The sequence below is a fragment of the Panthera onca genome, chromosome D1 (assembly GCF_046562875.1).
Source record: "Panthera onca isolate mPanOnc1 chromosome D1, mPanOnc1 haplotype 2, whole genome shotgun sequence".
Taxonomy (NCBI): Eukaryota; Metazoa; Chordata; class Mammalia; order Carnivora; family Felidae; genus Panthera; species Panthera onca.
Window position 1 is genome coordinate 47,134,938 of NC_138348.1, and position 20,722 is coordinate 47,155,659.

At 48.4% G+C, this 20,722-nt stretch overlaps 1 protein-coding gene across 1 annotated transcript in view; it reads left to right on the forward strand.

Moving 5' to 3' along the window:
- Positions 1 to 20,722, forward strand: part of GALNT18 (polypeptide N-acetylgalactosaminyltransferase 18) — a 351,350-nt gene that overhangs the window by 37,999 nt on the left and 292,629 nt on the right. The gene's annotated exons all lie outside the window — the stretch shown is intronic.

Here is a 20,722-nt window from a genome sequence, read left to right on the forward strand (position 1 = left end):
GGAGGCCCTTTGCCCTCTAGCCTGCCGTCCATTCCCGGCACTCTCTCAGTTCTCTCTTTGCTGTTGCCCCACAGCCTGTGCTGCTTCTGAGACACCCCAGCTATGCTCCTGCCTCGGTGCCCCTGCCCAGAAGGGCTGCTCTCTGCATGGCTTCCCGTCACTTCATACAGCCCTGTGCTTAGATCTCACTTCCCAGAGAGGCTTGCTTTGACAACTGTTCTCTTTCCCATTGCTTCTGCTTTGTTTTCCTTTGTACACATATAGTCACTGGAGATTCCTTGATATATCTGCTTATTGGTCATCTTTCTCCTCCCCTAGATTTTGGAACTGTCGTGGGGCAGGGGCTTGGCCCTCTTCCTTGGCATCTCATGTACCTGGATGCCTGACACTTGATGGGCTTTTAGCAAATACATGTTGGATGAGTCTTTGGTCACCTGTAGGACAATCAGGTCAGTCCCAAAGCAGAGAGGCTCCCAGCAGAGGGGGGTAGCAGCCTCTTTGGGAATAAGCACAAGCCTCTAACCAGCCTAGATGCTTTTGTCCTGCTGAGCATGAAACAGACACGTGCATTCTTTTTAGGCCCCTACATGAAGTCTTTCCCCTTCATCTGCAAGCCTGGCTAGGAAGGGTGGTGGAGCCAGGTGTTAGGAAGCACCAGTCGGCAGCCCCTGTTGAATTACCAAGTTGCTGCACCCTTCCACAGCCCTGCTGTGGGCAACGGTGACAGATGACCTGGGCTTGTGGTCGGGTTGAGAATGAACAGGGAGGGGACAGCTGGGTGGGTGGGAGATCAGCTGGAGTCTCAGCTGCCTCTTTCTGCTTGGATCAGCGTTCAGATCCAAAGTAGCCAGGAGATCGGCCGTGAATTCCAGGTGGGCGAGAAAAGCAGAAAATCCTGGCAGGCATCCCTGTAAGGCAGGAATTACACATGACCAGGACCTGGCTGTGTTTAGGGCCCATTTGTGGCTGCACGAAAAATGAATTTGTCACATGAGTCAGAGCCAGCGGGACTCAGCGAGTCTGTGAATCCAGGTAACAGCCAGAAAGCCAGGCTTGCCTGGGTCCTGCCTCTTGCCCTGGCCTCTCCCTTTGCCCTGTGCCAAGTCAACCCCACACCAGTATACACTGTGTCCACCCACCCCTGCCCCAGCTCTGCTCCACTCCTCAGACCTTGGAGTACTTCTGTCCTGATTTCTGAGCAATTAGGAAGTTGAGGTCTTTAGAGTTGCCACAGCTGGGGCTCAGCAGGCCCGCTCCTCTATGGACACCAGCAGATAAACAAAACCCACCCAGCACGTACATTTTTCTTGTCAGTACAAGACAAGACATACTGTCTCCCTCTCTCCCAGGGGTGAGGGAATGGCAGAGCAGGATTCAGGGTGGCACCATGAAGGAGGACACAATCCGTAGTGTCCTTTCACTAGAATATCCTCAGGCTGGAGGAGGACAAAGTTCATAGACGCCCCTGTGCAATTGCCAGGGTAGCGTGGAAATAACCCATGATCCTGTGGCTATTAGACCTGTTCTTGGAGATGTTATCAGCAGGTAGGAGTCACTCACCCTCTGTTTTCCTTCCTGCTGAGCCCAGGAATGAGTTAGGTCCCCATTCGGCCAGGAGGAGAGACAGTCCTAATGTGGGGTGATGATAGGTGGAGGCAGGGCTGATGGTCACTGGAACATATTGTGTGGCCATGTAGGCCATCTTGACAAGTATCTTTTGGGGTTGGTTGGGTGTTCTGCTTGAGCAGTGGCCATCCTATTCCAGTATCAAGTAGTTTGCATATTATTCCTGTGTGGAGGTCTCATTAATCTGTAACCTCCAGTGGCTGAACTGCCTGGCCTTGGAACTGGGAGCATTTGAACTTGAAAAATGAGTAAGAGTTAAGTAGCAGCAAGGTGAAGGGAGGGATTCCAAGTTAAGGGAACAGCCAGAGACATGAGGAAGCCTGAAAGATTCAGGGGTTCTCATCCTGGGGATCATTTTATGAAAGCCTTTGGAAAGGAGAACCCAGAGGAAGGCCTCAAGGTGGAGAAAGAACAGGATGGCACCTTTCTCAGTCAGCCTTTAGGATCAGTTAACAGATGACATTTGCCCTGGGCCTGCCAGGTGTTTTCACAAAGGGGTTTGCATCTTGGGAACAGACTAGAAAACCTAGGCCCGAACACGGAGACACACTGAAGGTCACACAGTGAGTTAGTGGTAAAGCCATGGTTAATCTGATTGTTGAATAGAGGCCTCAGTTTCCCAGAAATATCTCTTATCTATCCAAACGTCTATCTATCCATCCATCCATCCATCCATCTCTGTATCTCTCAATCATCTCTCTCCTTGTCTCTCTAGTCCACTTAATTTCCCTTTCACTTACTTGTCCAAAGTTGAGTGATACAGAACTTTTCATCATTCAAATTCCCTCCATTCTGACCTTTCTTTCATTACCGTAGGAAATATGTTGTGCTGAGGTTTGGGGAGCATCTTTTGTTGAGCCTGTGGGTCTCAGGAAGCCCTTGTCCAGGTACACCTACTGAACCACGGCTTAGCTGTGTGCTGTGTGCAGACCCAGTGTGTTAAAACTGCCTCCTGACAACCCCCCTCTCCCAGTGCTCCTGGAACTCTCTCCTAACTGAAACAGGCTAAAATGTGGAAATTTGTTCTTGAGCGTTGCAGGGCTCAGCACACTGATGTATGAAATTGTCTGTTGGCATGGCCTCAGAGCACAATGGAATGGGCTTAATCGTTTCTTTAGAAAGGGACAGATTATCGATTAGCCCTAATCACATGTGCTCTTTCCCTGCCTTTCCCCACATTGCAGTTATGGGGTACCAGAACTTAGGCCCGTAGGGTACTTTGACAGTGGTCCAGGGGCTGTGGGCCTGATGGGTAGGGGTGAGGACAGAGACCCCCACCTCCACCCTTATGTCCACCAGAGCAGCTCTGTCCTATCAGTTTAAGACATTGGGATTCACATAGGAATTTTTTTTTAATTTTTAATTTTATTTTTTTTTAAATTTACATCCAAATTAGTTAGCATATAGTGCAACAATGATTTTAGGAGTAGATTCCTTAGTGCCCCTTACCCACTTAGCCCATTCCCCTTCCCACACCCCCTCCAGTAACCTTCTGTTTGTTCTCCATTTTTAAGAGTCTCTTATGTTTTGTCCCCCTCTTATTTCTGTTTCCCTTCACATAGGAATTTATTTGGATACACAGGACCCACTAACACAAGTTTGGAAATCATTGTTTGGAATGAGCAAGCCATACAACCAGGCCAAGTAGCCTGCTGTCTGTTGCCTCCAAGCCCTGCTTAAGCCTGGAGAGATGGTGGCAGCTGGGCCTCGACTCAGCCCTCACTAGTGCCAGCTGCGGGCTGACCAGGGGGCCCAGCAGGCTCCTGAGAGGTGGCCCCATGCCATGGCACCAGAGGAGGATGCTTCCTCTGTCGTCACCACCACTTGGCCCAACCAAATGCCCAGACTCACGTTTTCCCCACACTGGGATTATCTGTCCTTAGCCAGTTCCTAGCCACCTTGCATGTCTGCTGGGATGCTGCTGGCCGGGAAACTTGAGCTGCCCCCTCCTGTCTGGGTACAGCTCCGGAGGTGACCTGGCCCTTCCCCAGCTGTCCAGCAGTGCTGGCCTCACCTCCTTCCTTCCTGAAGCCGAGGGCAGAGAGAGGCCACCCATCTCTTTTGGATCTCCAGGGAGTCAGTTGTTCTAAGCCTCAAGTTCTTAGCTGTTGGCAGAGCCCTTTCAATTTCTAAGCAGACACAAAGCATCAGAAGTCCAATTTTAGGAAATGGCTGGTGAGGAAAGGATGGTTGGGATTGTGCCTTTCTCTTTTCTCCCCATCACTGCCTTCACTTCTGCAGCAGGAGTCCCAGAGGAAGGTGGCAGCTGGGAAGGACACCGCGCTGCCCGTTTGTGCTGCACCTGGGAGGCCCTGATCTCCTGTGACATGCAGCCCTGACTCACCCTCACCTCCTGGCTCCAGGACCTGGGGTCTCTTCCTGAGATGCCTTGTTGCTTTTTCTCTGTCTTCTGTCTTTAAAAGCCAAGCAATAAATCCATCTGGCAAAGGAAAGGATGAAAGGGAAACCTCTTCTTAATTGGCTCAAGGCCATTGCACACATTACCAGGTGTACTCAAGCTGCAATTTACTTTTTAATTAAAGTTCCTTCTATCTACAAGAGAGCTGAATGTTGGGCCAGTGTGCTCTCACTTGAAAAGGGTGTTTGGGGGAGCAGTGACAAGGAGAAAGCGAGGAGATCATTTGGCTGGTGGACTTTGATTTTTTCCCTTCTTGTTCTTTTGGTTCCTCCTTATGGGTGTCTGTCTTTTCCTAACCAGTGACCGGAAGGAGGGTCTGTCCTGGATCCTTGTCCAAACCCGATGATTGCTGGGATTCGATTGCCTCACACCTTCCCCGGGCCCTGAGTCTGTGGCCCCAGGGACATTGTCAGCCGCCACAGCATTTGAGCATATTCTGGGGTTCTTCTCAGAGTCGCCTCTAGGTCTGGCTGTGGCCCGTGCACCTGTGGTTTCTTCTTTGCTCGAAGTCAATGCTGGAAAGAAAACCACTCATTCAGGCAGCCTCATAGGCATTCACAGCATCTTCTCTTTAGGGAACGTGGGAAGGGCCATGGGGAAGGTCACAGCTCCAGGTACAGGTCTTGCTTCTTCTCTCAAACTGCCATAGTCTTTCCTCTCGTCATATAGGGTGGTTTCCTGCTTCTTGGAAGCCTTGGTCACACCATCCTCACCCAGGCCCTGTCTTCTTGCTTCTGTCGAAGCACTTCCCAAACCAAGAATCTTCCTGACAAATACACTCTCTCCCTCAGGTGGGCTGCTGAGAACTTGTCTGCCTCCCCATTCCACTAAGATTAAAGGATCCATCTTTCCTAGGGTCTGTCTTTGAATCATCTAGCTCTGCTGGCTTCTGGGTGTGGAGCCTAGGATTTTGTGGGCTCACTTAGGCCCCCTACATTGGAGGGGAGAGAGTGGGCACAGACCTCTTGCTATTGACACTGTCTCTAATGAAACAGAACCCGAAGGGGCAGCATGTTTGCACTTTGGGGGTGTGTGAATGGCTTCCTTTTCTGTCACTCAGTGATCACGCAAATCCCAATATTCTAGGCAGTTTCCAGAGAGTGGGCAGGGAAGGTTCAGACGGGGCTGACCCAGGAGCAGGGCTGGGTGAGCAGGGCTGCCCCTGCTGGAGACAGGCTCCATTCTGTGGCCTAGGGCAATGCGTGAATCAGTAATTCCCACAGTGCTCTTCACAAGGGCCTGAAAGTGAGGATGATAATCAGAATGATGGCTAACATTACTGAGCCCTTGGTATGGGCGGGCACTTGCTGAGTGCAGCTCAGACATTCTTCCATTCAATTCCCACCACCAGCTGTGAAGTAAGTATCATTATCCCCATTTAAAAGAATAATTTTTTTTTAACATTTATTTATTTTTGAGAGACAGAGAGAGGCAGAGCATGGGCAGGGGATGGGGAAAGAGAGAGAGATACAAGGTCTGAAGCAGGCTCCAGGCTCCGAGCTGTTTGTTAGCACAGAGCCTGATGCAGAGCTCGAACTCACGAACTGCGAGATCATGACCTGAGCTGAAGTCGGACGCTCAACCCTGAGCCACCCAGGCGCCCCTCATTATCCCCAGTTTAGATGAAGAAATGGATTTCCGGTTGCACAGCCAGTCAGCGCTGTGGATATGTGGTTTACCTTCAGGTGACAGACAGTCTGAAGGGCAGCAAATATAGACAATGGCTGAGGTTTGAGTTTTGGTCTCTCTGTCTATAGAAGGCCCACTCTAATATCCAGTTCCCGGTGGTCCCGGGCCAGGGGCTCTCCTGGAACGAGCAGTGAAGGCCTGCCCTCAGCCAGTGGCCCCATGTGGTTCTATCTCTGGAACTAATGGTGTGCATTCACACTGGGAAAGCTGGGGCTCGGGCCATGGCCAAAGGAGAGAAATTTGCTCTGTGCAAAAGCAAAGGCGGGAAAAAAAAAAGCTTTTTAAATGATAGTTTGGGTTTCAGCTACAGAACACATTCTTATCACATTCTTATTCTCAGATACTATGATGGGCTCCACACCCAGAGGCCTGACCTCATTAGTTCCCTGTGCTAAGGCCCAGACCTCAGCTTGAGCTTCAGAGTTGGGCGGGCTTGTGCTTGAATCATAGCTCCACCTCCTTCCAGCTGTGTTCACTAGGCAAACTATTTAACCACTTGGAGCTTTGATTTCTTAATCTGTAAAATGGGATCATAATCTCCTCCTGTGATCGTGGTGAGACCTGATGAAGGTCACGTATATAGAGTGCCTGGTATGCCATGGCACATGTGCCTGCATGAAGTGCAGAACATTTCAACAAATGTTAATAGCCCCCCGCTTCAACCACTCCCCCTGCCATCCCCACCGCAATCCCACTTTTCTCTCTTTTCAACAACATCTTGTGGTTGATCTCCTTGGGGGAAATTAATTGGAATGATATTATGTTCTGTCATTTAGATTTTTTCCCTTAATTATTCTGAACTCAGGTCATGATGCCAGGATGAGCCTCCACACGGAAGCCCAGCCTGGTCAGTAGGGATGGGGGACCTGACCAAAAGACCCCTTCCCAGAATCAGGGCCCTGGAACCTAATCAGATGCAGTGATACCAGGAGAAGCCCGCTGGCCATAGAGACACAGCATGTACTATCTCCTGGCCAACTTTAATACATGCCTTCTGGGAAAAAAATGGCAAGTAGATAGCCAGGTGATTCAACAGAAGAGCTTGAAACCCTGGCTCTGTCTTTCTGAGTGATCCTGGGTTAGTTGCTGCACCTCTCTGAACCACAGTTTCTTCTTCTGTGAAGCGGGGTTCAGATCACCCCCTCCTACTGTTGTCATGACAGTCACATTGTAAGTTTTCAAAGATGGTTATTATCTTCAGTATTTATCTGTTGAATATAACTGAAGTATTATCTTCAGTTATTATCTTCAGTATTTGAGCCCGGTATCACTTTTTCTTCTCAAAGGGGTGACTGCAGTGATAATTTGTTTTCCCTAGAGTAGTTGACGGCTTATGAATGGAGTCCCTTGCTTAGCTGAGTGACTCATCTTTCCTTCCTTCCCTGTCTTCTCCTCTGCCTTGTGCTTCTCTTTCCTCCCTTCCATTGTTTCATAGCATCTGCTCTTTGTCAGACGTGCTGTGCTGGATGTCAGGGAGAACGTGAGGCTGGACAAAGCACTCTACACCCTTGAGGAACTCATGTCCTCATGTAGAAGATAATAGGACATGAGTTCCAGGGCAGGAGAACTGGAGTCAATTTTTGCCTAAAAGGAACTTTGAGGTCATCCTATCCACATGAGGAAATGGAGGCTCTGGAGGGAGAATGGTGTGGACCCAGGGTCTTCCAGCTCATATCTAGCCTCTTCACCTAGCCCTGTGTAGGTTGGAGAGGTAAGAAGGGAGGGTCTTGCCTTAGATTATGAGGAAAAGCTTTAGTGGAGCAAACCCTTGAACTGGGCCTTGAAGATTGTTTAGAATTCTGGAAGGCAAAGGTGTGGGGTAGGCAGTGTTTGCCAGGAAGAAGGAATGGCTTGAGCAAAGGTGTGGCAGCTAAAAAGCAGATGCTGATCAAGCGATGGCAAGTGGTTCTGGAGTGAGGAAGAGACACCTTGGTGAGGGGTGGGAGTCCCCCCACTGCCCCTGCAGAGACCATGAGTGACCACCTAGTGCTTCACAGATGTGGTGAATTGGTTCCCACCCTCCAGTGCCCTGCCAGGAATTAATTGTATTCATGGTAATGAGCTTAGACCCTGGACACCAGGCTGGCTTAAATAAACCTCTCTTAGATGTTGAATTTATGATGTGTTATGAGCAGTAACGTGACTGGGCACATGCTAGATAGATGAACCCAAATACTTAAAGAAACCTGGTCCCAAGAATGCCGGAGGAAAACCCCTCATGATAAATCATGGCTATTAATTTGCATGCTTTGGGTCTGCTAGGCTGGAGCAAACAATTCTTTAGTATCCCAGGAGTGTTGAGCAGCAAGCCTTTATGAACACTCAGAGTAATTTATACTAATGCTTCTGCTTGTCCTTGGTTTTCTAACATGACTCCTTCGCTGGGGGAGATATTGAATTGGCTCCATCTGTTTTGTGTGGCTCTTCCAGTCGTCCTGCAGAAGGGATTCCCTTTTGTCATCAGCTCCTGCCTGTACTCAGGGTGTCTGGCTTCCTTTTAGCCATCTTGGGAAGTGATGGGTGCTGGTAGGTGGACTTTTCCCAATGTGAAACAGACTTTAGATTACCTTGGTGAGGTTTATTTCCTCATGAGACATCCTGGCAGCCATGGTGCTATGGGTTCCTTTAAGTGGATGAAGGGCCAAGCCAGAAGGTAGGTCTGATGCTTCCTCCTAGAGGATTTCATATCATGCAGCATGGTTAGAGTTTAGAGATGTGGTTAGGAGTTGAGGGAGGACCATGTATTTTGATCCTTTCAAGGCAATGCATGATTGTACAAAAGTTCAGGGCTGTCTATCCAAATCGGATTGTTAAGTCCAGACCAAAGGGAAGGCTCACTCACTGTGTGCCTGGCCTTCAGGCTCCCTCTACTCTCCCAGCTGGAGGGAGCAGATTTGAACAGCTTGCTCATCTCAGCAGGGCCAGAGGTTCATTTGTAGGCTTCCGAAGCCATTTGCCTTCTCTGGCCCTTCTGTAAAATGAGGGTCCAGTTTTGTTTTTGCTTTTGTTTTTAGTCTGACGTAGCTGGCAATTGTCCTATCTGGAGACCATTTTCCCAGATGATGCCACAGACAACCATTGGGAAAGGTGGCCTCCCTGTCACTGGAGCTGATAGAGCTTGTCATGTGATAGATACGTGATCGCCCTTTCTCTCTCGTGGGGGGTGGGGAGCCATACCCACAGTAATTGATCTGTTAGATGCTTATCTGCTATTGAAAGACCTTCTGATGTCACGTGGTGGGCTCAGACTGACGAGTTGGGTTGGAATCCCAAATCCACCTGGGAGATTTGGGGACCCAGCCTATTTCCCTGAGGTCTTTTTTCTAAAGTGAGAATCTTGATAGAACAAGCCGACCTTTAATATTGTCATGAGCACCAAATGAAATGGTGTACAGAGAGTCCCAGGGTGGCACCTCAAACACAGTGGGGTTGATGCACCAGCCCTTGGAGCATAAAGGATCAAGGTGAGGTTCATGAACTCGGTCTTCCAAATGAGTTTACTGAGACAATGAGGAAGATACACAATAGAAAATAAGACATCCCCTTCAGTCACACAAAGCCCTTGGCGGAGAGAAAATCTGTCCTCACACCATCTCACATTTTCCCATTGGAGACAGAAGATGTGTTCTCTATCAGCCTTTTGCTGACCCAGCAGAGCATGTCTTCCCAGGAAGGTGAGGTTTCTGGGGAAATGGAAGACCAAATAGCATCCCTACCTCCCTCTTGCCTTTTCCTTTTGCTGAGCTTCAGATTCTGCATCTGTAAACAGGATAATAGAACCCAATATGGCCCGGTGGTTGTGAAACTGTAATAATACCATCTCTGAAAGGCACCTGGGTGGCTCAGTTCGTTGAGCGTCCGACTCTTGGTTTTGGCTCAGGTCCTGATCTCATTGTTCATGGGATCAAGCCCCATGTCGGGCTCTGTGCCAACAGTGTGGAGCCTGCCTGGGATTCTCTCTCTGCCTTTCTGCTGCTCTCTCTCAAAATTAATTAATTAATTAATTAAAAAATAATAATATCATCTATGAGCAAGTTCTTGGTTCTCAGTAGTGCTTGCTTAATTGTGACTCTTCATCTTGGCCTAACCAATACTTGAGGTGGGCACACCTATTTCGGCATAAGGCTGAAACCCCTTTAACTCAGTCCTGTCAGCCTTCCCATATGCTCCAGGATGCTGTGGGATAGGGGGATTTTTCTTCAGTACCTAAAGCTGTGTGTAGGGAATTTCCAGGATACAGATGTGAGGTATGAGCCTCCGCTCACAGCATTGGCCTTGTCAAAGCTTCTCACCATAAAGGACATGAAGTGCCCTGTGGGGGGCGCTGTGGCCCAGGAATGGCAGGGTTTTGGAGCTGGGACTTCTGAATCAGATCCAGTGTCCACTGCTTGCTGGCCCTGGGACACTTTAATTAGTGTCCCTCATACTCAGGTTTGTCACCTGTAGAATGGGCTAATAAAAAGACCCACTTCATGGAGCAACTGTAAGGGTTCAAGAAAATGACAATTCAGTAGGGTTTTGCATAGAGTTGGTGTTCAATAAATGGTATTATCTGCTCCTCTTTGTCATATGTACAAATATAAGGGGCTGTTTTAAGAATTCTTCTTGGGTCACCTGGGTGGCTCAGTCAGTTGAGTGCCCAACTCTTGATTTCGGCTCAGGTCATGATCTCAGGGTCCTTGGATCGAGCCCCACATTGGGCTCCATACTGGGTGTGGAGTCTGCTTAAGACTCTCTCTCTCTCTCCCTTTGCCCCCCTCCTACGCTAATGTTTTCTCTCAAAAAAAAAATTCTCAATATTTTTGGTTACTGGCCTTGGCAATTCAAAATGGCAACCTGTGTCCCAGTTGGTGTTGTTGTTGTCACTGCATTTTCCTTCTTTCCCATCAGCGGAAACTGGTGCAAGCTTCCACACCCCTGACAGCTGGCAGGGAGGTAAGGTCACACGAGGGCCATCTGTTTCTTGTCCTCCTGCAGAAGGGCACTGGCCGAGCATGTTTAACATTCAGGGCTCCTCTGATCCTGTCCCCACACTCAGACCTCACATCCTGATGCCATCAGTGGAGGATGGGGCAGGAAAGCCGAATGCAGAATGGCTTTGTCACACATGTGCAGCCCTTGCCAGGTTTCACAGGTAGGACTAGGGAGGAGCCTGAACCTGTCTCATGGCCAAGCTCACATCCCACACTTAGCAACTTTGGACAAGCCGCCTAACCTCTTTGTGCCTTAGTGTACTCATCTTTAAAACAGAAGCAACAATAGTAACTCCCTCATACGGTTTTTATGAAGACAGAGTTATGTAAGCAAAGTGCTTCATCTGGTGCCCGGCACATGGTCAATAGTCAATAGATGTTAGCTCTCTTATTATTTTACTTGTATCCTCTCTATTACCCCTATCCACCTCCCAAAGGGGCAAGCAGGCCCCTACGTGTACTCCTTTTCTAGACAAGATAAATAAATTGAGCTGAGATACTACATGGTCAGGGACCCCACAGGAAGGAGTGACTGAGCCTACATCTCTGCAAGACACGGCATGACAGAAGCGTTGACACCACCACTCGGTAGTGTCCAAATGCTACCCCACAGGCGTGCATGCATGGGAAAACACAGATTCCTGGGCCCCATCTCAGACTTGCTGAATCAGAGTCTCCAGAGGCAGAGCCCGGAAATCTCTTTGTCAAGTGCCTCCCAAAGAATTCCCAGTTGGTGTGGGGTCTCAGCCTCCATCACTGGATACACAGCACAGTGTCATTCCGGAGCAGCGGAACAGGGCAGGGACGCCAGATGCGACAAACACCCTCATAGCCTGGTAGCCCAGGCAGATAGTGCCGTCTGTGGGTTAAGGAGGAGCGTGTGGAGATGCAGGTGAAGAAAAGGGTCTCTTTAACACACACCATTTTTTTTTCCAGGTCATTGGATTTCTTTCTAGATTAAATAACCTCATTAGGTATTATGGGCTCTGTGGAGGAAGTCTATTTGAACTGAATTGAGTCACTCTTTGTCAAGATATTATGTTTGGCCTGGACATAGCTAATTGACAAGAGGTCACCAAAGCCAATGAGGCCCATTGCAGAGGGGCCCCTGGGGACTCAGCTCATCTAAAACTGCACAGTACCCCACCCTCCACAGTGCATTTCCACTGTCTGGGGAGAGGCACCTCTCAGCAGAGGGGCACATCATTCACCTAGCCTTCCTCTGACTTTGATCGCCCCTAGTCATCGAGAGGACTGAAACCTTGGTGGGGGATGGCTTCTGGACACACAGGAGCCCAGACTCAGAGGCTGGCACTAACTGAAGAGCTAGTTTCCGGATAGCTGGATAGCCGCGTTTCCCAGCATGCCGAGGAAATGCATTGCAGACTTGTTGGTTTCCTTCTTCTATCACAGAGTCAGGAGTTGATTCTCCAAATGCGTGTCCTTGGGACCTTTTCCTTTTACGTCCCAAAGCTGCCATATCGGTGGTGGCTAACCACATGGGCCAAGGATCAGTCTGCCAGAGTTTAAACCCTGACTCTGATGCTCTTGGGGAAGCCACTAAATTTGGTTTAGCCTTGATTTTCTCATCTGTAAAGTGGAAATAGGAAGACTCACCTCATTAAAGTTGCTGTGAAGGTTAAGTGAGATGAGCCAGGGAAGGCCAAGTCACATGCGCAGCACTCAATGAATGTTCATGGTCACTAGTCCCTCCTGTCTTCTGTAGAGTGGCATGGTTTTAATATGGTTAGAGGGAAGACGTGGGGAGCAATTTGGAGGCTATTAACAGGCAAGTAAACTGTGCATTCACTCAGTTGTTCAGCAACGACTTCTTGAGCCCGAATGCACCAAGCACCGTGCTGGCACTGAGGATGTACCAGAGAACTGAAATAATCCCTTTCTCGTGGTGTTATCTCAGTCTGGAGCCTGATATTAAATGGATCAGCACATACTGCGAGAAGTGTGATCAGGGTGAAAAACAAAATTAGGTGAGAGGAACGAGGTGTTGATGGGAGATCCTTCTTGAGCTTGGGTGGTCAGTGAGAGCTTTGGGATTGTTAAGCTGAGATCTGCAGGAAAAGAAGTGGCTGGTTAGGCGAATCATGGGGAAAAAAAGCTTTCTCAGCAGAGGGCCGAGTCCCCAAGGAGGAGGAGAACTTGGTGTGGTCAAGAAACCTAGGGAGTCAGGGGAAGGAGGCCAGATGAGGCTGAAGCAGTGAGCAAGGGCTTGTGGACTAAGTTGCAAGGAGAGGTGAGCAGATGTGGGCAATGCCAGGCAACCAGGGCGTGTAAGAGGGAGGGGACATCCAGATCAGCAGTGTTAAAAGTTTGCTCTGGCTGCAGTATGGAGTATAGAGGAGTGGGGGCAAGAAGGCAAGCAGGGAGACAAATTAGATGGCTGCAGGGTGGTTCATGGTAGACTCTTTCAAACATGTTAAATCTCATACTGTGTACTCAGCCCATTGTGGAGCCTTTGGGACAAATTCTGATCTGTGAGGTGAGATCCTGCCTTCCAGTCACAGTCTGGAACTTACCCTTACTTTGACTCTCAGCCCGCCTGAGCTCACTCTCATTGCTGCTCACAGAGGAATCCAGGCCTTTCCCTGTGTTTTTATAGCCAGGAAAAGTCCAAGCTGCCTTTCCCATCAAGCGAGCCCCTACTTCCTGAGTGGCCTGTTTTGCTCATGTCCCTCTTATATAAATCTCCCTGAACCAGAGTTTCTTATTTCCTGAGCATTTCCTGTCTCCATGGGCCAGCTTCTCTCTGTTTCAATTAATCTCTGGCTGCTCCAGCAACCTCATGCCCTGTTTTGTGGTCCCCACTTCCCATCTCTGTCCTGCTTGCCTACTTACTAGCAACTTGAATGTAGGTCACAGTCACCCTGGTTCTGCCATGGTGTCCAGACCACTTCTTGTCCCATGGCAGATGGGACGTGACCTCTGGTGTAGTGAAGGCCTGACTACTGGGACACGGCCCCTTCCCCTGGGGGCCTGTGGGGTTCACCCACAGGAGCTTTGGGAAGCCAGGCGAGTCTCTGTCCCCTGGGTAGAGGCCCTATATCTTATAAGCTCCCTGACCCCAGAGTTTCTTAAACTAATTCAGAGACAATGTGAGTGAGACAGAAAGGACAGGGCAGGGAAGTGGTAGAGAATGAGAATCAGAGAATTCTGATCAACAAATGCCCCAACAAAGTTCCACACCCTGAAATAGTTTCCATAGTCTCTAATAGAATGGAGTCTGCCATAACAGGTTTGTGGTTGGGGTTGGTGGAATACCTACAGAGTGCCTATCTTAATAGGGCCTGGTCTTTAGAGAGAAAAAGACTTTTTAAATAGTTGGCCATATACTATGGTCTAAAAGTATGACTCTCAGTCTGAAGCACCCTTTTCCAGTTGGGATGTTGGGGTCGGGGCAGGTAGGGTGATACCCTACACTCTAAGCAGAAGATGGACCTCAAGTAGATAGGTAACACCTTCACTTTCACAGTGGCAGCTCTCAACTGGTGTCCCTTTCTTTGGCCTTCTAAAGTCCCATCACCTTGCAGAACTAGAGTAATCTGTTTTATAATTCTTGGTTGAGTTGTTTCGAATCTACCACATTATATTCTTGCTCATCAGTCAGTCATCATTGACTGCCCTCTGGGTGTTGGTAAAAACTTGACTGTGGTGACAAGGAAGTGTGTGACCACAGAATGCACAAACAGTGCACCAGAGCTGGAAGTGTGCTCAGAGGTCACCTGATCAGTGTCTTTGAGATACATTTGTCATAGAATTTCTGGCCCAACCAAATCTTATCTGGAGACCTAGTAAGTTCAACAGATCAAAGCAGAGTTGGTCTGGCCAAAGCAGGGGATGAGGGCCCTACTGACCACTGGCTTCTTCCATCTCAGTTGTCTGTTGAGACCTCTCTGAATAACCCAGGGCTGGGTTTGAAAACCACTGATCAGCCCAGAGAGGGAGAGTTACTTGCCCAAATCACACAGGCCCTTGGAGACTCATGGTTTAAGGGTCATCCTGGCCCAGTGACTTGATCTGAACTAGAGTCCAGCATTCTGGACTTCTAGCTCAGTGCTCTTTCCTGTACATTGAGCTCTCTGTCTTAAACAGTGAGTATCCATTGGTCTTGGTGCGAAGCCTCTCCAGGAGAGGAAAACGGGGGAGTATTCACTCTGAGATCATCAGTGGTGTTGCTGAATAATTAGGCCTGCTATTCTTTCTCCCAACTAGAATCACTGGCAGGAATGAATCATGACCTAAGGGCACTGCTGGGAAACCTGACTCCTTAGGGAGCCTCAGGTGTAAATAGATGGAAAATGAGTCACAGAGAAGATAGAACCAGGTCTGGGCTTTGTTAGGTGGTGGACAGGAGCCATAGGATATGGGTGTAAAGAGCCGGCCAACTCCCAGCAGCCTACTTGCTACTCTTGTATTGGGGGGTGTTAGTCAACTGTTGCCAAGTTTGGCCACGTAACAAACAGCCCCCGAATCTCAGTGGCTTACAAAACAAAGGTTTATTTCTTCCTTGTGTTGCATGTGGGCTGTGCGTTGGCTGTGGTTCTGCTCCATATATTTTCTCACTCTGCGACATGCCCGTTTTATTGTGGCTGAGAAGAGCAAGAGGCCGAGACAGATTGTACAGTGACATTTGAAACTTCTGCTCATATTTGGCCTAACTCATGTCTGCTCACATTCCATTGGCTGAAACAAGTCACATGGCGGATCCTGACAGTGGGGTAGGCACTTTGTAAGTCACAGGGCAAGGGGAAGGCGGTCGTATAATTGTCTTACAGCCGTGGCTGATGGTAGGGAGTAACTGCAAGTGAAAGGAGTCTACCACAGAGGGTATGTGGTTGGGACTGGCGGAAGGCCTACAGAGTGCTTACCTCAGTAGGACTTTTTAAACTCTCTGGATCCTAGCTCTTAAAGACGTTAAGAAAGTCTCTGTCTAGTCTCTCAGAGCCCTGGATCCCAAGCAATGGCATGTATTCCTTGTGGAGGATTCCTGTTTCTCCTTTTCTTTCCCCAAAGAGGATATGGGCCTGAACTGGTTTAGGCAGTGATAGGCATCCCCTGGTGGACTGGCCGGGATTGGTGTCCAGAAAGGCTCAAGGAGTACCACTGACAGATGTTGCTCTAAGGAATGGGAGGGAGGGCCTCGCCCCCTTCAGGAAGTGTACGCTTTGTACTTTCTGTTGTTTTGACAGATGAAAAATCAAAACTGGAGCTTTTTGAGATCCAGGGCCTCCAAACAACCCCCTCTTCCCAATGGAAATCAATGAATGCCTACTTTAATGGAGGTGTTAGTATTTTTCATCGTATTAATTACTCATATGTCAAGAATTAGGAAATCCCTCTGCAGCAGGACCATTGGAGATTCAGATCTGGGTTCCATGGGAAAGTGCTGCTGCCAACCTTTTTAATAGTGTCAGCAGCTCCTGGCTCAGCAGAAAGTGTCACACCAAGCATCTGCAGGTGCCAGGTGGCCTTTGATCAGATAGAGACCGCTAGAGACCTCCTTTCCTCTGTGGTTGCTCTCCAGTCCCTCCCCTGCAGGAAATCCCACGGCGGGGAGCACTCATGGCTCTTAGTGCTGCTGCAGCCTCTGAAGCCCAGTGTCCAAAGGACACTGTTCTCCAGGCTGTTGAGTGAAGAGAACAAGAATTCAGACAAAAGGAGCCTGAGAAGGAGCCAGGAACCTACACCCATTTTTGCGTTCACATGACCTCCTCTGGTGTTGCAAGAGATGGCACACACATGATCAAAAGTGTACCTGCCTGTGCTCTGCAGACAGACGAGCCTGTGCTAGGGAAGGTCAGAGAGTGCTGCGGGATGAGGGAGTTCAGAGCCATCTGCTCACGAAGACCTTTTGTCTGAAGTGGCTCGAGTTTCTTTTTCCACCAAACCTTTTATTTGGAAAGATTTCAAACTTCTAAAGAAGTTGCAAGATCAGTGCAAGGAAGACCCATATACCTTTTACCTGGGTATCTGGCCTGATTTTTCTAACACATTTGCTTTTATTTTTCTTTCTACCTATACTGATTATCTCCCTGAACCACCCGAGAATTAGTTATATAGCCTTTATGCCCTCCGAATACTTCAGCGTGTATCTCCTAAGAACAAAGACATCCTCCTGCAGAACCACGATATACTTGTCACACTCAGAAAAATTAACATCAGTACAATAGTATTATCTACAATCGTTATGCATATTTCCCTGCTGGGCCCAAAGATGTTCTTTATAGCAAGATTTGGCTATAGGGACCAAATCCGGCCTGCTGCCTGTTGTCATAAATAAAGTTTTCTTGGAACACAGCCACACTCAGTCATTTACGTATTGTTTATGGCTGTTTTCCTGCTCCAGCTGCACAGCTGAGTAGTTGGGAGTGAGACTCTTTGTCCCACCGAGCCTCAAATATTTTACTACCTGACCCTTTAAGAGAAAGCGTGCAAACCCATCTATTAGTATGCGTGCAATCCAGGATCCAAACAAGGCTCATACCCTGCATACGTTTTTTATTTTTTTCAATGTGTAAATAATCCCTAATTTATGAACACTCTTTATGCACAATGACAAAGGCTCCCTGTTGGAATGTGAGCAGACACGAAGTAGGCCAAGTCTGAACAGAAGTTTTGAATGTGACTATACAGTTTGGCTCGTCCTTTTTGATCTTCTCAGCCACAGTAAAACGGGCGTGTTGTGGAATGAGAAAGTGTCTGGGACAGATCCGAGGCCTGACACCCTAAGACTTCACGACCAGCTCCCTCCATCCTTTGCTCCCATTACTTCCCTGGATGCCCCAGGCTCCTTAGCACTGCCTGATGTAATGACATGAAGTACGCATGTCCCATATATCTTTGTTCCTGCAGTTTCCTTTGCCTGGGATGCCTCTCGACCCTCTGTAAAGGTTTAGTGCAAGCACCACCTTTTGGAAGCCCCCCAGACCTTTCTCCCTTCTCATTCCTAAGACCCCTTTATCCACCATCTGGTTCTCTAAGCTCCTGAGACCCACTAGATTTTCTAATATCAGAACACTGACCACACTAGAGCATTGATTCATTTTCTGTTGGTCTTACCCCGTAATGTGAGGGGGTCTTCAGGGCAGAGACCAAGTCTCACTTAACTATGTCTCCTTGGTGCTTAATATAAAGTCTAACATGCTCAGGAATTGTCAATGGAATGAATGAATAGATTCCAAAATGGCTCAAGTGCTTCTCTCTTACTCCCAGGCCACCTCATGGGATTTCTGTTCCTCTCTTCCTCCTGTCCTTCCCCTCCTAGTGCCTGTGATTGGGGTACTTACCCTCATAGCTGCTGATCTCAAAGTAGCCTTAGATCATTCCGATACAAGGAATGAAAGGACAGTGATTCCAAAGCCCCCCCCCCCCCTTATCCCCCGAAGTTTATCATGGTTTTTCTCTAGGAGGGGGGTGTTCCTGGCACTCCAAGTTTAATCTTAGAAGGAATCTGTTATCCTAGGCATTGTTAGAATTTGGGACTAGGGTCTAGATCAGGTCAGTCTGTATGAACTTTCTGGGATGATGGAAATATTCTAGATCTGCTCTGTTCAATACTGTGTCCAGTAGCCACATGTCACTTACAAAGACTTGAAATGTGGCTAGTGTGACTTATTTAATTTTAATTAATATGTTTAAATTAAAATAACCACGTGTGGCTAGCGCTTACTGTGCCGGACGGTACAGACTGGAATGAATGTTGGCCAGGTACATTCTGAGTACATGTGTGGCTAGCTAGGTTAGCATGGTTTTCATAGAAAAATTAGCTTTAAATGCCAAACCACTGTATTAGCGCCCAATTTGTTCTGGAACAGGGGACCAGCTGCAGTGCCGCCACTCTGATGAGACGTGACTGTTTTCAGGTTTGCATTTGAGGCAAGTGAATCTTCCAACCCTCAAACAAAGGGAATGCATGGGGTTGTGGGGAGGAAAAGAGGGAGACGCGAAAGAGAAGCCTCACAGGACCCGAGTGATGGAACTGTTATATATTTAGTTGTCTTCCTCCAAGTGCTTGCCTGTGATCCTTCTGGGGATTTGGGAATGCAAGGCTGGGTTTGGGTTCCTGGCGGAAGCTGACAACAGAGTATAGACTCCCAGGAATATGCCTGTCCTCTTAGGACCTAGAGTGGGACCCCAGTAGAGACTCAGGCATGTTGCCCTTAGGCTGGGCTGTTCAGTTGGAGGCAGGATGGCATGGCGGTCATAAACGTGGGCTTTGGAGCTGCACATCCTGGGGTTAAAAGCTACAAGCTCTGTGACCTTGAGCAAGTATTTCACCTTTCTGTGCTCAGATTTCAACAACTGTAAAATGGGGTTAATATCGGTATCTAACCCATGGGGCTACTGTCAGGGTTAAGCAAGCATATGCCTCACTCACGGGCTGCATCTGGTAGGTCCTTGCTGGTTTAGGGTGTTGGTAAAGCCATGGTATTTCCAATGTCAGATCAGCATAGCCCTTTATCTTTTGCACTCTGCTCTGCTCACTCTTTCTTTTTCTTTTCCTTTATTTAAAAAAATTTTTTTTTTTTTTGCACTGACAGTTTCTTGCTTTCAGAACTCAAAATGCTTTTGGGAGCTTTGCAAGAATTTGCTCCCAAATCCTGGGAAAGGATGTCTGTTTTCTCAACTCATCTCATCTCCCTGTCTCTGGGTATTTATAGTTCTGGATAGAAAAGAGTTGCTTTGATTTTTCAGAATAGTTTCCACAAAAGTGTGGTGTTGGGGAGGTAGGGCTATGCAGAGAGAATGTTGGACGTGGCATCGGAAGGCCTGGGTTTGAATCCCACTTACTGGCTGTGTGACCCCCGCCCCCCACCCTGACTCCCATTCCCAGCCGTAAGCTATGTAAATATTCTGAGCCTCAGTTTCATCCATTGTGTAATGGAGACGGAGTGAGAGTCAAATGAGATAAAGCCAGCCCACTGCCGGCATGTAGAAGACACTCTGTAAGTGTCAGTAGAATCTGAGCATTTAAATCCTTTTTCAGCTTAAATGTTCAGACTCACAAGTTGGAAGCTATTTGGGGCCCTTCATGGTGGGGCTCCCAGCTGGAAGCTGTCCAGAGGCCTTCTTCAGCTGTGCCATTCAAGGCAGCAAATCCTGTCTTCCCAGCCCTTGACTGTGTCCCTCTATCAAGAGGCCCTATTTAGACCACTGGAACCAAGCTTCCAGAAGGAACAGGCTGCAGGCTGAGCTGAAAGTCAGAAAAAACCAAGCCCTAAGAGTAGGAAAGCGGGAGACCAACAGCCATACGCTGACTTGAGGAAGACCAATTTGTACATGTTCCTGTGAACAGAGGGACTCCCGGAGGGCACCTGTGCTAGGTGGGGTGGGAGTCAGGGAGGCAGCTCCTGGGCTCGGGAGGTCTTGTTTACAGGGAGGAGGCTGAAGCAGGAAACATCAGAAGGACACAAACTGTAGACAGCAGGGAGAGAAGCAGCACATGGGAGACACAGGCCTTTCCTGCACCTCCATCTGTGAATGTGAAGACTGCAGGGGACTGCAGGGGACCTGATGAAGCCTCAGCCAGCGTGATGTGGAGAGAACGTCTAGGCTCCCAGGCGAGGCAGACCTGAGAGCAAGTTTGTTTCGTCACTTTCTTCCACATGACCCAGGCTAAATTGCCTCCCTCAGCCTCAAGGTGTCCATCATTAAAATGGGGATTGAAGGCACAGCACTTAGTGGTTTTTTTTTTTTAAGTTTATTTATTTTGAGAGAGAGCATGAGTGGGCCGTGCCACCAGCATGGAGCCTGACATGGGGCTTGAACCCATGAACCGTAAGATCATGACCTGAGCTGAAATCAAGAGTCAGATGCTTAACTGGCTGAGCCACCAGGTGCCCCCAGAACTTAGTGTTTGGCTGAACTTAATATGTGATTGATTCTTCTTCCCCACAGAATTTCATAATAAAGAACACATCATTTGCTCATTTACTGATTTATTTTGCTATTTGCAGAAGTCTGTGTGGGGCCATGCACAGAACTTAAAATCATGCTGGGT